The 18,412-nt window shown below is 38.9% G+C and overlaps 1 pseudogene; it reads right to left on the bottom strand.

Annotated features, from left to right (window-relative positions):
- LOC100402698 (uncharacterized) overlaps positions 1–18,094 on the bottom strand; it is a 36,280-nt pseudogene extending 18,186 nt beyond the window's left edge.
- Between the last annotated feature and the right edge of the window lie 318 nt (positions 18,095–18,412).

The following is an 18,412-nucleotide window of genomic DNA, read 5'->3' as shown; positions in this document are numbered from 1 at the left end:
TCAGTGTGATTTGCTGCCTTCCTCCCCTTCACCTATATCTGGCATTTCTCTTCATGCCGTCTCTTCCCAACTCCCCAACCCTTGCTGTCCCTCCCCTATTCCCCCCACTGACCCCAATGTGTAGTGCTCCCCTCCCTGTGTCCATGTGGTTTCATTGTTCAACACCTGCCTATGACTGAGAACCTGCGGCATTTTATTTTCTGTTCTTGTGTGAGTTTACTGAAAATGACGATCTCCAGGTTCATCCATGTCCCTACCAAAAACACGAACTGATCATTTTTGATTGCTGTATAATATTCCATTGTGTATATGTGCCAAATTTTCCCTGTCCAGTCTATCATCAATGGGCATTTGGGTTGATTCCAGGTCTTTGCTATTGTAAAAAGTGCTGCAATGAACATTCGTGTGCGTGTGTCCTTATAGTAGAATGATTTATAATCCTTTGGTTATATACCCAGTAATGGGATTGTTGGGTCAAATGGAATTTCTATTTCTAGGTCCTTGAGAAATCTCCACACTGTCTTCCACAATGGTTGAACTAATTTACACTCCCACCAACAGTGTAAAAGTGTTCCTATGTCCAAATCCTCTCCAGCATCTGTTGTCTCCAGATTTTTTAATGATCACTATTCTAACTGGCATGACATGGTATCTCAATGTGGTTTTGATTTGCATCTCTCTAATGAACAGTGATGATGAGCATTTTAAAAATATGTTTGTTGGCGTCATGTATGTCTTCTTTTTTTTTCTAAAAACTGTAGGCTTTTTTATTGTTAAGAGGTAGACAGATGAACATGGAAGGTTGTCCCATTTCAGTTGTCGTATGTCTTCTTTTGTAAAGTCTCTGTTCATATTCTTTGCCCATTTTTGAATGGGCTTATTTGTATTTTTCTTGTAAATCTGTTTTAGTTCTTTGTAAATTCTGGATATCAGCCCTTTGTCAGACGGGTAAACTGCAAAATTGTTTTCCCATTCTGTTGGTTCCTGATTCACTCTAATGACTGTTTCTTTTGCCGTGCAGAAGCTGTGGAGTTTGATTAGGTCCCATTTGTCTATTTTGGCTTTTGTTGCCAATGCTTTTGGTGTTTTGTTCATGAAGTCCTTGCCTACTCCTATGTCCTGAATGGCTTTGCCTAGATTTCCTTCTAGGGTTTTTATGGTTTCAGGTCTTATGTTTAAGTCTTTAATCCATCTGGAGTTAATTTTAGTGTAAGGTGTCAGGAAGGGGTCCAGTTTCTGCTTTCTGTATATAGCTAACCAGTTTTTTTCCCAACACCATTTATTAAACAGGGGATCCTTTCCCCATTGCTTGTTTTTGTCAGGTTTATTGAAGATTGTATGATTGTAGGTATCTTGTGTTGCCTCCAATGCCTCTGTTCTGTTCCATGGGTATATATCTCTGTTTTGGTACCTTTACCATGCTGTTTTGATTACCGTAGCCTTGTAGTGTAGTTTGAAGTCCAGTAGTGTGATGCCTCCTGCTTTCTTCTTTTTGCATAGAATTGACCTGGCTATGCAGGCTCTCTTTTGTTTCTATATGAAGTTTAAGCTAGTTTTGTCCAATTCTGTGAAGAAGGTCATTGGTAGCTTGATGGGGATAGTATTGAATCTGTAAATTCCTTGGGCAGTATGGCCATTTTCATGATATTGATTCTTCCTAACCGTGAACATGGAATATTTCTCCATCTGTTTGTGTCCTCTCTTACTTCATTGAGCAGTGCTTTGTAGTGCTTCTTGAAGAGGTCCTTTACATACCTTGTTAGTTGTATTTCTAGGTATTTTATTCTCTTTGTAGCAATTGTGAATGGCAGTTTGTTCTTGATTTGGCTCTCTTTAAGTCTGTTACTGGTTTATAAAAATGCTCATGATTATTGCACATTGATCTTGTATCCTGAGACTTTGCTGAAGTTGCTTATTAGTTTCAGGAGATTTTGCACTGAGACAATGGGGTCTTCTAGATATACTATCATGTCCTCTGCAAATAGAGACAATTTGGCTTTCTCCTTTCCTTTTTCAATACCCTTTATTTGTTTTTCTTGCCTGATTGGTCTGGCTAAAACTTCCAGTACTATATTGAATAGGAGTGGTGAGAGAAGGCATCCTTGTCTAGTGCCAGATTTCAAAGGGAATGCTTCCAGTTTTTCCCCATTCAGTATGATATTGGCTGTTGGTTTGTTGTAAATAGCTTTTATAACTTTGAGATACGTTCCATCAATACCGAGTTTATTGCGGGTTTTTAGCATAAAGGGCTGTTGAATTTTGTCAAAGGCCTTCTCTGCATCAATTGAGATAATCATGTGGTTTTTGTTTTTGGTTCTGTTTATGTGGTGAATTACGTTTATAGACTTGCATATGTTGAACCAGCCTTGCATCCCCGGGATGAATTCTACTTGATCATAATGGATAAGCTTTTTGATGTGCTGTTGCAATCGGCTTGCCAGTATTTTATTAAAGATTTTTGCATCTGTGTTCATCATGGATATTGGTCTAAAGTTTTCTGTTCTTGTTGAGTCTTTGCCGGGTTTTGGTGTCAGAATGATGTTGGTCTCATAAAATGATTTGGGAAGGATTCCCTCTTTTTGGATTATTTGGATTAGTTTCAGGAGGTATGGTAACAGCTTCCCTTTGTGTGTCTGGTAAAATTCAGGTGTGAACCCGTTTGGACTTGGGGTTCTTTTCTGTGGTGAAGACATGTGATCCCTTGTAGGGGGAGAGGTGTTCTGGTTTTGAGTGTTTTTCTCCTTTTAGCACTGTTTTTTTCCCATCTTTGTGGAGGTATCCACTTGTCGTTTGTGCAGTTGCTTATTTTCAGATTGGGTCTCTGAGTGGACGTCCAGGTTGTTGATGATGACGTGATTTCTGTTTCTTAGTTTTCCTTCTAACAGTCTGGCCCCTCTGATGTAGAACTGCTGAGGTCCACTCCAGGCCCTGCTTGCCTGGGGATCACCTGCAGCAGCTCCAGGACAGTAAGGGTTGCTACCGGTTTTTGTTTCTGCTATCTTTGTCCCAGAATGATGCCTGCCAAATATCAGTCTGATCAGTCTTTTGTGAGGTGACTCTTTGGATATACAGGGGTCAGGGAGCTGCTTGAAGAGACAGTTTGTTTTTTATAGGAGCTCAAGTGTTGAGCTGTGTGGTCCATTGTTTTTTCAGAGCTACTCGGCAGATACTTTTACGTCTGATGCAGCAGAACTCATAAACTGCCTTTTTTTTCCCCAGGTGCTCTGTCCCGGGGAGTTCGGACTTTATTTATGAGGGTCCTTTGTGCTTGCCTTTTTTTTCCCCAGGTGCTCTGTCCCAGGGAGTTCGGGCTTTATTTATAAAGGTCCTTTGTGCTGCTGCCTTTTTTTTTTTCCAGGGCTGCCTTGCCCTGTAAGGAGGCAGCCTAGTCACTGTCTGCCTGTAGAGGCTTTGCTGAGCTTGCCCTGGTGCTGTTGAGCTTCCCTGTAGTCTTGTTTATAGGGGTGTGGTTAGAACTGCCTCAGCTATCATGGCCTGCCTCTGTAATGGCGGACTCTCTCTTTTATGGCAACAGCAAGCTGCCTCAGAAATGGTGGACTACCTCTGTAGGGGTGGAGTGCCTCGGTAATGGCGGACGCTCCTCCCCCACTGAGCTGCACCATCCTGGGTTCAGCTGTGCTTGCCGTGAAACTCTCAACCTTGAGCATTTCCAATTGCTCTTTTTTTTGTTTGTTTTTGTGGGGGTGGGACCCCCCACCTGGCTCCCTGGCTCTGAGACTTTTTTTTTTAAGTAGAACGGTTGACTCTCTCCTAGGTGTTCCAGTCACCTGCTGAAAGGGTGCTGGGATCTGTGTGATTTTCCATGAGGCTACCCACTGCACTGCACTGGCTGAAACAACCGCACTGCCCAGGAATCTGCTGGCCAGCTTAAAAGGGCAACCAGACCAATGTATTTTGTACGAAGAGCTGCCACATCACCCACGGTGGCTAAACAGCCGTGCCAGCTAAAATATCCGTATTGGCCAAAACAGCCACGCTGGTGACCTGTAGGTCTCCTCCGCCTAGGAATCTCCTGGTCTGTGGGAAATAAAGATACATCTGAAAATGTGGCGTCCACTCACCCTCTGTGCTTTCACTGGGAGCTGCAATCCTGAGTGGCTCCTAATAGGGCCATCTTGGATCTGGGCCAATTTTTACGTTTCTCAGGAAAATTTATTCTTCCAAGTGCATAGAAAAAGATATGTACTTCTTTTTGCCCTGGCAATGTTGTCCCTCCCCAAAGAACCATTTCCATAGTTGTATCAGTTAAGAACTGAATTTACCCATGAATAGTAGAAAACTCCAAAAAGTGGTAATTATTAGGGATTTAATTTTTTTTACATAACAAGAAATCCAGAGGGAGATGGTTCCTTGATTTTCTGAGAGATCTAAGCTTTTGATCTTTCACTCAGCCCAGTCTGCCACATAGAGTTGTGACAATTTTCACTGTTCAGTGGTGCCCAGTGAGGGGGTAAATGAAAGCTAAAACTGACCTTTCACTTAGAGATAATGCCTTCTCCCTTTCTCACAGAGGTACTATCTAGTTTAGCTATTGTTAGTCATATTTTCTCTATTCTATTCCACTAGTTGATGTGACTATTTTTATGCCAGCACCATGCTAGTTCAATTGCTGTAGCGTTGTAATAACTTTGGAATTCAGGTAATGTGAAAATTCCAGCTATATTGATTCTTAAGATTATGTTGGCTATTTGATGTCTATTTAGATTCCATAGAAATTTTTGGATGAATTTTTCCATTCCTACACAATTAAAAAAATTTTTTTTAGGAAGGGAGGAAGGCAGGAAGGAAGGAAAGGAGGAAGGAAAAGAGGAAGGGAGGGAGGGAGGGAGGGAGGGAGGGAGGGAAGGAGGGAGAGAAGGGAAGGAAAGAAATCAGGCAATGAGAGAGACATTGCCGACCTGGATCTAGAGGTCTACAAGTTGATTGCTTTGTTTTCTTTTTTTTTGAGAGAAGGAAAGAAAAAAAAGGAGTGAAGGAGAGGGAGAAAGAGAAAGAAAAAGAGGGAGAGAGAATGGAAATGTTGCTTTATTCTAAAAAAAATGGGTATTAATAATGGCCAATCAATGTTTTATTTAAACCTATAAGTAGGTGTGAAGTGGTATTGACAAGAATGTATATTTTGTGTATTTAAAGTGGAGAGCTCTATAAATATTTATTAAGTTTACTTGTTCTGGATCTGAGTTCGAGTCCTTGATATCCTTATTAGTTTTCTGTCTCATTGAGTCTAAGTCTCTATGTATCTGGGTGTTAGGATCGTTAGCTCTTGTTGTTGCATTGATCCTTTTACCACTATATCTTTGTGGCTTTAAAAATCTATTTTATCAGATACGAGAATTGCAACTCCTGGTTTTTATTTATTTATTTATATTTGCTCTCCATTTGGTTGGTAAATTTTTCTCCATTTCTTTGTTCTGAGTCTTTGTGTATCCTTGCATGTGAAATGGGTCTGGATGTAACATGCCATTGGGTTTTTGCTGTATCTTTTGATATGGGGATTTAGTCGATTTAAATTTAGGATTACTGCCATTTGATGTTAACTGGCTGTTTTATCCATTCATTGATATAAATTCTTCTTTATGTTGATGCTCTTTACTTTTAGGTATATTTTTAGAAAGGGTAATACTGGTTGTTTCTTTCTATGTGTAATGCTTCTTTCAGAAGGTCTTGTAGAGCAGGCCTGGTGGTAATAAAATCTCTGAGTACTTGCTTGTTCATAAAAGATTTTATTTTTTCTTCAGTTTTGAAGCTTTGTTTGGCTGGATATTAAATTCTGGGGTGAAAGTTCTGTTCTTTAAGGATGTTGAATATCGGCCCCCACTCTCTTCGGGCTTGTAGAGTTTCTGCTGAGAGATCTGCTGTAAGTCTGATAGGCTTCCCTTTGTGGGTAACCTGACCTTTCTCTCTGGTTGCCCTTAGTATTTTCTCCTTCGTTTCAACCCTGGTGAATCTAACAATTATGTGCCTTCGGGTTGCTCTTCTTGAGGAATATCTTTGTGGTGTTCTCTGTATTACCTGGGGCTGAATATTGTCCTGCTTTGCTAGTTTAGGAAAATTTTCTTAAGTAATATCCTGAAGAATATTTTCCAGCTTGGATTCATTCTCTCCGTGACATTCAGGTACACCTATCAAACGTAAATTTGGTCTTTTCACATAGTCCCACATTTCTTGGAGACTTTGCTCATTCCTTTTTATACTTTTTTTCTCTAATCTTGTCTTCTCATTTTATTTCATTAACTTGGTCTTCGACCTCTGATATCCTTTCTTCTGCTTGAACAATTCAAGTGTTTAAACCTGTGCATACTTCTCAAAGTTTCTGTATTGTATTCTTCAGTTCCATTAATTCACTTATATTCCTTTCTAAGTTGTCTATTTTCATTAGGATTTCGTCAAACCTTTTTTTCAAAGTTCTTAGTTTCGTTACATTGGGCTACATTGTTCTTTTAACTCACAGAAGTTTCTCATTATCCATCTTCTGCAGCCTGATTCGGTTAATGGGATGTGCTCATTCTCCATCAGGTCTTGTTCCCTTGTTGATGAGAAACTGTGATCCTCTTTAGAGGGAGAGGCATTCTGATTTTAAGTATTCTCAGCCTTTTTATGCTGGTTTCTTTCCATCATTGTAAATTTATCCACCTGTCGTCTTCGTAATTACCAACTTTTAAATTAGGTCTTTGAGTAGACTTCCAAGTTGTTAATTCCCAGGGTCGAAATATGAGCAACCCACTGTGCCAGCCAAAACAGCGGTGTTAAGACTGATGGTGCTTTTCTGCCCAGGGATCTCCAGTCTGGCTTCCTTCTTGAGTCCATAATAGGCGACTCTGCCTTCCCGGAGCTCCAAACCTCGGTCAGAAGGGAACCAGTCCTGTTTACTCTGCACCAAGAGCTGCCATGCAGAGGTGCTGGCACAACCGCTGCACCAGCCACAAGAGTCACTCTGGTGACCCATGTGGCTCCTCCAAACCTCGGTCAGAAGGGAACCAGTCCTGTTTACTCTGCACCAAGAGCTGCAGTGTCGAGGTGCTGGTGAAACTGCTGCACTGGCCACAAGAATTGTGCTGGCGACCCATGCATCTCCTCCGCTGGGAATCTTCTGCTCCATGAGTGACCAAAACTTGTCTGAAACTGTGGTGTCCTCTCATTCTCTGCACTTTCACTGGGAGCTGCAATCCTGAGATGTTAGCGATCAGCCATCTTGGATCATTCCCTACACAATTTTTTTGGGACTTTGATAGAAATTGCACTGAACATACACATCATTTTCTGTAGCATTGACCTCTTAAGCATATTGTTTAAATGGACCCCTAGATATTTTATTATTTTGATACTATTGTAAATAGAATTGTTTCATTTATATCCTTGTCAGATGTTTCATTGTTGGTTTATAGAAACATAATGGATTTTGGCATTTTGTGTTGTATTCTGCAAATGTGATGAATTTGTTTGCATTAATAAGCTCAGGCTTCCATAACAAAATACTGCATTTTGGGTTACTTACATAACAGAAATTTCTTTTCTCATAGTCCTGGAGGTTCCAACTGCAAGATCTAATTCCAGTTGATTTGGTTTCTCCTGAGGCCTCTCTTTCTGGCTTGAAAACAGCTGCCTTCTCATTTTATCATCACACGACCTTTCCTCAGTGTCTGTGCAGGAAGAGTGAGCTCTCCATTGTCTCTTCTTATAAGGACACTAATTCTATCAGATCAGAGCCCCAACTTTTGAACTCATTTAACTTTAATTACTTTCTTACTCCAAATATAGCCACACTGGCAGTTAGGGTTTCAAATATGAGTTTTAGGGGTAGAGGGAGACAAAGAATTGTAGTCCATTTATTAATTCTAACAGTTTGCATCCCTGATTTATCTCCTCCAACTAACACCAACAGAACATACATTCTTCTTATCTTAACACAGACCCTACTCTAAGATTGACCACATTCTCAGTCATAAAGTAAGACTCAGTAAATTTAAAAAATCAAAATCATACCAAGCATACTGTCAGAATGGTGAAATCAAAATAAAAATCAAGAAGATTTCACAAAACCACCCAATGACATTGAAATTAAAGGACATGCTCCTGAATGACTTTTGGATAAACAATGAAATTAGAGCAGAAATTTAAAGAAAATTCTTGAAATTAATAAAAATGGAGAAAAAAACATACCAAGATCTTTGGGATCCAATTAAAATAATGTGGGGAGGAACATTTATAGTGCTAAACACCTATTATGCATCAACACTTTAAAAATATTTAAAATGAAAACTCTAACATCACAGCTAGAGAAAGTAAAAAGCAAGAACAAACTAACCCCAAAGCTGGAAGAAGAAAATAAATAAACCAAATCAGCAGAACCGGATAAAACTGAAATGCAAAAATCTGTAAATAAGATGAATGAAACAAATGTTCATTCTTCAAAAGAATAAACTAGAGTCATAGCTAACTAGATTAACAAAGAAAATAAAAGAGAAGATTCAAATAAACACAATCAGAAATGACAATACATTATAACCTATCCCACAGAAATACAAAAATTCATCAGGGACTAACAGGGCACAATGACCTATGCCTATAATTTCAGCACTTTGGGAGACCAATGAAGGTAGATCACTTGAGGTCAGGAGTTCAAGACCTGCCTGGCCAACATGCTGAAACCCTGCCTCTATTAAAAATACAAAAAAAAAAAAAAAAGCTGGGCATGGTGGCACATGCTTGTAGCCCTCACTACTCAAAAGGCTGAGGCAGAAGAATCACTTGAACCCAGGAGATGGAGGTTTCAATGAGCCAAGATTATGCCACTGCACTCCAGCCTGGGTGACAGGGTGATACGCCATCTGAAAAAAAAAAGTCAGAGGCTATATGAACAGCACTATGCACACAATTCAGAAAATTTAGAAGAAATGGATAAACTCCTGAAAGCACGCAACTTCCCAAGGTAGAACTAGGAAGAAATTGAATTGCTCAAGAGACCAGTAATGAGTTCCAAAATGGAATCAGTTAAAAATAAAAAAAAAACCCAGCCAACTAACCAAAAAAGCCCCGAGTCAGAGGGACTCACAGCAAAATTCTACCAGACATACAAATAAGAGCTGGTACTGGTTATACTAAAACTATTCCAAAAAAGTGGTAGCGAAATTTGGCAGAGACACAACAACAACAAGAAGAGCAACAAAACTTCCGGTCAATATTGTTGATGAACATAGATGCGAAAATCCTGAACAAAATACTTGCAAGTTGAATCTAGCAACTCATCAAAATTTAATTCACTATTGTCAAATAGTCTTTATTCATGGAAAGCAAGGTTAGTTCAATATATGCAAATAAACAAATGTGATTCACAAATAAACAATTAAAACAAAACCATATGCTCATCTTAATAGATGCAGCAAAAGCGTTCAATATAATCCAACATCCCTCCATGTTAAAAACTCTCAAGAAACTAGGTATTGAAGGACCATACTACAAAATAAAAAGAGCCATCCATGACAAACACAAAGGCAACATTATACTGAAAGGACAAAACCTGGAACCATTTCTCTTGAGAACTGGAAAGAGACAACAATGCCCAGTTTCACCACTCCTTTTCAACATAGTACTGAAAGTCTTAATAGGAGCCATAAGGCAACAGAAACACATGAAAGGCATCAAATTGGGAAAATTAGAAGCCAAACTACTTCTCATTACTGACAATATGAGTTTACACCCAGAAAATTCTGAAGACTCTGACAAAATGCTCTTAGAACTGATAAATGACTTCAGTAAAGGTTCAGGATACAAAATTAATGTATAAAAATCTAGCATTTCTATATACTAATAGCATTCAAGCTGAGAGATAAATTAAGAATGCAATCCCATTTACAATAGCCACAAAAAATACCTGGGAATACAGCTAACCAAGGAGGTAAAAGATTTCTATAAGGAGAACTGCAAAACACTGATGAAAGAAATTAGGGATGACACACATAAATGGTAAAACATTGCATCCTCACAGATTGGAAGAATCAATATCATTAAAATGGCCATACACCCAAATAAATTTACAGATTCAATGCCATTCCTATCAAGCTACCAATGTAATTTTTAAATTCAGAATTAGGAAAAACTATACTATAAAATTCATATGGATTTTTAAAAAGATCCCTAATAGCCAAAGCAATTTTAAGCAAAAAGTACAAAGCTGAAGGCATCCCATTATCTAACTTCAAACTATACTACAAGGCTGCAGTACCAAAACAGCATGGTACTGGTGCTAAAACAAATACACAGACAAATGGAACAGAATTGAGAACCCAGAAATAAAGCCACACATTTACAATCATCTGATCTTTGACAAAGTCTATAAATAATAAGCAATGGGAAAAGGACTCCCAATTCAATAAATGGTGCTGGGATAACTGGGGTCCAGTTTCATTCTTCTGCATATGAATAGCCAGGGGGAGGGAGAGGGGAGAGAATTAAAAAAATGACCTCTTGGGTACTATGCTCAATACCTGGGTGACAGATTCATTAGTACGCTAAACCTCATCATAATGCAGTATACCTTTATAACAAGGTATACTCATATATACTTTTGCACTCCCTGATTCTAAAATAAAAGTGGGAAAATCATATTATCTGAAAATTGGGATCATTTTACTTCTTCCTTTCCAATTTGGATGGCTTTTATTTTTTTCTTGTCTAATTGCTCTAGCTAGGACTTTCAGTATCATAAGGAATAGAAGTAGTGAGAATAGGCATCCTTGACTTATTCCTTATATTAGAGGAGGAGCGTTCAGTCTTTGACCATTGAGTATAACTTTAGATGTGGGTTTTTAATATATGGCCTTCACTACACTGAAGTAGTGTGCTTCTATTCCTAGTTCATTGAGTGTATTTTAAAATCATGAAGAGAGCTTGAATTTTATCAAATGCTTTTTCTGCACCGATTGAAATGATAATGTGGGCATCTTTCCTTCATTCTTTGTCATATATTATATTGTTTTCCTTTCATGTGTTGAAAAATCCTAGATTTCCAAAAATTACCCCATTTGGTCATGGTGTATTCTTCTATTAATGTGCTTTTGGATACATTTTGTCAGTATTTTGTTGAGGATTTTTGAATCCATACTGATAATGGATATCAGTTTGTAGGTGTTTTTCCCTATAGTCTCATTGTATAGCCTTATTGTAATACTGGCTGCATAGAATGAGTTAAAAAGTGTTCCTTCCTTGATACAATTTAGATGTTTGCCCCCTCCAAATCTCATGTTGAGATGAAATTCCCAATGTCGCATGTAAGACCTGATGCGATGTGTTTTGGTCAAGTGGGTGGATTCTTCATGGATGGCTTGGAGCCCTCCTTGTGGTAGTGAGTGATTTTTCACTCTCTTAGTTTATATGAAAGCTGTTTAAAGAGCTTGGCAACTCCTCCCTTCTCTCTTACTCCTTCTCTCACCATGTGACATGTCTGCTCCTCCTTCCTCTTCCACCATGATTATAAGTTTTTGGGGTCCTCACCAGAAGCAAATACTGGCGCTATGCTTCTTTCACAGTCTGCAAAACTGTGAGCCAAAATAAACCTTCTTTATCAATTACCCAGCCTCAGATATTCCTCTACAGACACACAAAACAGACTGATAAACTGCTCTTCAATGTTTTGCAAAATTTTGAAAAAGACAGGTGTTAATTCTTTTTAAAATGATTAACAGAACTCACTAGTGAAGTCATCTGGTGTTGGTAATTTCTTTGTTGGGAGGTTTTTATGATTTGGTCTTTGTGTGTGCTGTATTTCTAGAATTCTTTGCATTCCATTTATATTATCTAATTTTTTGGTATGAAATTATTTATAATATTTTTCATAATTCTTGTTATTTCTGTCAAATCCATAGTGATGTCCCCACTTTCATTTCTAATTTTACTCACTTGAATCTTCTTTCTTTCATTTTCAATAAATCCAGAAAAGGTTTGTCAATTTTGATTATTATTCCAAAGAACCTATTCTTCACTCATTGATTTTCTCTGCTGTTCTTTTGTTTTATTTTTCTCTGCTCTGATCTTTATTTTTTTCTTCTGCTATTTTTGAGTCAATTTTTCTTCCTCATCTAATTCCTGATGATGTAAAGTTGAGTTGTAGATTTGATATTTTTTTCAGGGTAACCATTTAGACTTATAAATATCATTTTAGCCCTCCTTTTACTGTATTCCATAAGTTTTTGTATGTTGTGTGTTTAAATTGTTATTTGTCTCAGGATATTTTCTAATTTCTCTTGTGATTCCCCCTTTAATACATTGGTTGTTTAAGACTGTGTTGTTGAATTTTCACATATTTGTGAATTTTTCAGTTTTCCTTCTTTATTCTTTTCTATTTCCATTTCTTATTAGAATAGATACTTTATATAATTTCAAGCTTTTAAATTTATTAAGACTTGTTTTGTGAACTAAACATGGTCAATCCTGGAGAATGTTCCATGTTCACTTGACAAAAATGTGTATTCAGCTTTTGTTGCATGGAGTGTTCTGTGTATGTTTTAGGTCCAATGGGCCTGAAGTGCTGTTCACATTTTTTATTGCATAATTGATTTTGTGTCTGTTGTTCTATCCATAATTGAAAGTAGGATTTTAGTCTCCTAGGATCATTGTAGAACTGTTTACTTCTCCCATCAATTCTGTCAATGTGTTCTTCATACTTTTAGAAGTTCTGATGTTTGGTTGTCATATATTTATAATCATTATATCTCAGTGAATTAACTCTTTTATCATTATGTGATGTCTTTCTTTGTCTCTTATAATAGTTATTATATAAAAATCCATTCTATTCTATATTACTATATAGCCACTCCTGCTCTCTCCTGCTCTCTTTTGGTATCTATTTGTATAAAATATTTTTATATAATTTTTTTAATTTTTAAGTTTCATGAGTACATAGTAGGTGTATATATATATATATACCTGTATATGTATATATGTGTTACATGAGATGTTTTGATACAGGCATGCAATGTGAAATAATTACATCATGGGGAATGAAGTATTCACCACAAACAATCCAATTTCTCTCTTTAAGTTATTTTAAAATGTACAACAAATTTATTATTATCTACAGTCACCATGTTGTGCTCTCAAATACTAGGTCCCATTCATTCTTTTTAACTACTTTTTTATAAGCATTAATCATCTCGAACTCCCTCCCAACCCCCTGCTACCCTTCCTAGACTCTGGCAACCATCTTCCTACTCTGTATGTTCATTAATTCAACTGCTTCAATTTTTAGATCCCAGAAATAAGTGAAAACATGAGATGTTTGTCTTTCTGTACCTGGCTTATTTCATTTATTATAATAAATTCCATTTTCATTCATGCAAATGGCAGAATTTCATTCTTTTTCATGACTGAATAGTACTAAATTGAGTATGAGTGCCACATTTTCTTTTCTTTTTTTAAATTTTTTATTGCATTTTAGGTTTTGGGGTACATGTGCAGAACGTGCAAGACAGTTGCATAGGTACACACATGGCAGTGTGTTTTGCTTCCTTTCTCCCCTTCACCCACATTTGTCATTTTTTCCCAAACTATCCCTCCCCAGCTCCCCCCACCCATGGGCCCTCCCCTTTTCCCCCCAATAGACCCCAGTGTTTAGTACTCCCCTCCCTGTGTCCATGTGTACTCATTTTTCATCACCCTCCTATGAGTAAGAATATGTGGTATTTCATTTTCTGTTCTTGTGTCAGTTTGCTGAGAATGATGTTCTCCAGATTCATCCATGTCCCTACAAACGACATGAACTCATCATTTCTGATTGCAGCATAATACTCCATGGTGTGTATGTGCCACATTTTCCCAATCCAGTCTATCATCGATGGGCATTAGGGTTGGTTCCAGGTCTTTGCTATTGTAAACAGTGCTGCAATGAACATTCAGGTGCATGTGTCCTTATAGTAGAACAATTTATAGTCCTTTGGATATATACCCAGTAATGGAATTGCTGGGTCAAATGAAATTTCTATTTCTAGGTCCTTGAGGAATTGCCACACTGTCTTCCACAATGGTTGAACTAATTTACACTCCCACCAACAGTGTAAAAGTGTTCCTTTTTCTCCACATCCTCTCCAGCATCTGTTGTCTCCAGATATTTTTAATGATCGCCATTCTAACTGGCGTGAGATGGTATTTCAATGTGGTTTTGATTTGCATTTCTCTAATGACCCGTGATAATGAGCATTTTTTTATATGATTGTTGGCCTCATATATGTCTTCGTTTGTAAGGTGTCTGTTCATATGCTTTGCCCATTTTTGAATGGGCTTGTTTGTTTTTTTTTCTGTAAATCTGTTTGAGTTCTTTGTAAATTCTGGATATCAGCTTTTTGTCAGATGGGTACACTGCAAAAATGTTTTCCCATTCTGTTGGTTGCCGATTCACTCTAGTGACTGTTTCTTTTGCCGTGCAGAAGCTGTGGAGTTTGATTAGGTCCCATTTGTCTATTTTGGCTTTTGTTGCCAATGTTTTTGGTGTTTTGGTCATGAAGTCCTTGCCTACTCCTATGTCCTGAATGGTTTTTCCTAGATTTCCTTCTAGGGTTTTTATGGTGCCAGGTCTTATGTTTAAGTCTTTAATCCATCTGGAGTTAATTTTAGTGTAAGGTGTCAGGAAGGGGTCCAGTTTCTGCTTTCTGCACATGGCTAGCAAGTTTTCCCAACACCATTTATTAAACAGGGAATCCTTTCGCCATTGAGTTTTTTAAATCTTGCTCTTTAGTTCTTTCAATTTTGACAATAAAGTGTCAATTTTGGATCTCACCATTCTCCTCATATGGGCACTTATTGCTATATATTTTCCCCTAGAGACTGCTTTAAATGTGTCCCATAGATTCTGGCATGTTGTGTCTTCGTTCTCATTGGTTTTGAAGAACTTCCTTATTTCTGTCTTTATTTCATTGTTTATCCAGTCAACATTGAATAGCCAGTTGTTCAGTTTCCATGATGCTGTGCAGTTCTGAGTTGGTTTCTGAATTCTGAGTTCTTACTTGATTGCACTATGGTCTGAGAGAGTGTTTGTTATGATTTCAGTTGTTTTGCATTTGTTGAGGAGTGCTTTACTTCCAATTATGTGGTCAGTTTTAGAGTAGGTGTAATGTCGTGCTGAGAAGAATGTATATTCTGTGGATTTGGGGTGGAGAGTTCTGTAAATGTCTATCAGGTTTGCTTGTTCCAGGTCTGAGTTCAAGCCCTGGATATCCTTGTTAATTTTCTGTCTGGTTGATCTGTCTAATATTGACAGTGGAGTGTTAAAATCTCCCACTATTATTGTGTGGGTGTTTAAGTCTCTTTGAAAGTCATTAAGAACTTGCCTTATGTATCTGGGTTCTCCTGTGTTTGGTCCATATATGTTTAGGATCGTTAGCTCTTCTTGTTGTATCAATCCTTTTACCATTATGTAATGATCTTCTTAGTCTCTTTTGATCTTTGTTGCTTTAAAGTCTATTTTATCAGAGATGAGAATTGCAACTCCTGCTTTTTTTTGCTCTCCATTTGCTTGGTAAATCTTCCTCCATCCCTTTATTTTGAGCCTTTGTGTATCCTTGCATGTGAGATGGGTTTCCTGGATACAGCACACTGATGGGTTGTGGCTTTTTATCCAATTTGCCAGTCTGTTTCTTTTGATTGGTGCATTTAGTCCATTTATATTTAGGGTTAATATTGTTATGTGTGAATTTGATGCTGCCATTTTGATGCTAGCTGGCTGATTTGCCTGTTAGTTGTTGTAGATTCTTCATTATGTTGATGGTCTTTAGCATTTAGTGTGAATTTGGAATAGCTGGTACTGGTTGTTCTTTTTTCTATGTGTAGTGCCTCTTGCAGGAGCTCTTGTAAAGCAGGCCTGGTGGTGACAAAATCTCTGAGTACTTGCTTGTTCGCAAAGGATTTTATTTTTTCTTCACTTACGAAACTCACTTTGTCTGGATATGAAATTCTGGGTTGAAAGTTCTTTTCTTTAAGAATGTTGAATATTGGCTCCCACTCTCTTCTGGCTTGTAGAGTTTCTGCCGAGAGATCTGCTGAGTCTGATGGGCTTCCCTTTGGTGGATGACCCGACCTTTTTCTCTGGCTGCCCTTAGTATTTTCTTCTTTATTTCAACCCTGTTGAATCTGACGATTATGTGCCTTGGGGTTGCTCTTCTTGTGGAATATCTTTGTGGTGTTCTTTGTATTTCCTGAATTTGAGTGTTGGCCTGCCTTGCTAGGTTGGGGAAATTTTCCTGGATAATGTCCTGAAGAGTATTTTCCAGCTTGGATTCATTCTCTTCATCACCTTCTGGTACACCTATCAAACGTAGGTTAGGTCTCTTCACATAGTCCCACATTTTTTGGAGACTTTGTTCATTCCTTTTTGCAGTTTTTCCTCTAATCTTTCTTTCTCATTTTAGTTCATTGAGTTAATCTTCGACTTCTGATATTCTTTATTCTGCTTGGTCAATTAGGCTGTTGAAACTTGTGCATGCTTCGTGAAGTTCTCGTATTGTGTTTTTCAGCTCCTTCAATTTATTCATATTTCTCTCTAAGTTATGCATTCTTGTTATCATTTCCTCGAATTTTTTTTAAATCTTTTTTCAATGTTCTTAGTTTCTTTGCATTGATCTAAAACATGTTCTTTTAGCTCACAGAAGTTTCTCATTACCCACCTTCTGAAGTCTAGTTCCATCATTTTGTCACAGTCATTCTCTGTTCAGCTTTGTTCCCTTGCTGGTGAGGAGTTTTGGTCCTTTGTAGGAGGCGAGGAGTTCTGGTTTTGGGTGTTTTCCTTTCTTTTGCGATGGTTTCTTCCCATCTTTGTGGATTTATCCACCTGTCATCTGAGTAGTTGCTGACTTTCCGATTGGGTCTCTGAGTGGACACCCAGATTGTTGATGATGAGGTCTTTGTGTTACTTGGTTTTCCTTCTACCAGTATTGCCCCTCTGCTGTATGACTGCTGATGTCCACTCCAGGCCCTGCTTGTCTGGGGTACACCTGTAGCAGCTGCAGAACAGTGAGGGATGCTACCAGTTTCTTCTTCTTCTATCTTTGTCCCAGAATTGTGCCTGCCTAATGTCAGTCTGATCAGTCCTTTTTGAGGTGACTCTGGATATACAGGGGTCAGAGAGCTGCTTGAGGAGACGGTCTGTATTTTTTAGGAGCTCAAGTGCTGAGCTATGAGCTCCGTTGTTCATTTAGGGCCGTTAGAAAGGTGCATTTAATTCTGCTGCAGCACAACTCTTAGAACCCCTTTTTTTCCTCATATGCTCTGTCTCATGGCGGTTGGGGCTTTCTTTATGAGTGTCCGTGGCACTATCTTGCCCAGCTAGGAGGCAGTCTACTCACTATTTGCCTGCCGAGGCTCCTCCCTGCTGATGTGGTGTGGGCCCTGTTGCTGTGGGCTCTGCCCTGCAGCCACGGGCTCCGTGCGAGGCTCTGCCCTGCTGCCACCAGCTCCGCCCTGCAGCGAAGTCTCTCTGTTATGGCATGTTGCCTCAGAAATGGCAGGCTGCATCAGCAATGGGAGTGTACCTCCATAGGGGTGGGTATCCTCGGTAATGGTGAATGCCCCTCCCTCACTGAGCGGCACTGTCCTGGGTTCAGCTGTGCTGGTAGTGAAACTCTCCACCTGGAGCATTTTGAGTTGCCATTTTGTTTGTCCCTGAGGAGGTGAAACCTGCCGAGCCCGCTCGCCGGGCTCCCTGCCTCAGGGCGCCTTTCTTTTCTTTTCTTTTCTTTTTTTTTAAGTTTAACAGGTGGCTCTCTCCCAGGTGTTTCGGTCACATGTTGTTAGAGCACCGGGATCTGTGTGATTTCGCGTGCAGCTAGCCACTGCGCTGGCTCAAACGCCACTTCCCAGGAATCTCCTGGTATGGCTCACTGTCCAAGTTCCGTTTAATCAGATTGATATGCTAATCTGCCCTCCCAAATCTCAGATTTCCATCCACTTTAGCAGGGCACCTGGACCCGTGTGTTTTGTGCAGATTGTTGGGGAGTGCATGTGCTGCAGCAGTGCCGGCTGAAGCGGCCGCAACAGCCGAACCTGCTGTGCTTGTGTCCCATGTCTTTCGTACACCTGGGACTTTCCCCATTCTGTGGGCAACAAAGATCCGTCTGGAAATGCGGCTTTGACTCACCCTCTGAGCATTCACTGAGAGCTGCGATCCCGAGTTGTTCTTACTGTGCAATCTTGAAAACCCCCCTTTGGAGTCCTAAGTGCCACATTTTTTTTATCCATTCATCTGTTGGATGCTTAGGTTTCTTCTAAATCATTGCTAGTGTGAACAGTGCTGCAACCAACATAGAAGTGCAGATATCTCTTTAATATACTCATTTTTTTTTCTTTTGGGTATATTCTCAGCAGTGAGATTGCTGGATCATATGGTAACTCAATTTTTAGTTTCCTGAGG

This window comes from Callithrix jacchus, chromosome X (genome assembly GCF_049354715.1).
Source record: "Callithrix jacchus isolate 240 chromosome X, calJac240_pri, whole genome shotgun sequence".
NCBI lineage: Eukaryota > Metazoa > Chordata > Mammalia > Primates > Cebidae > Callithrix > Callithrix jacchus.
Note: the sequence above shows the minus strand (reverse complement) of the source record. Positions and strands in the feature narration are given on the sequence as shown.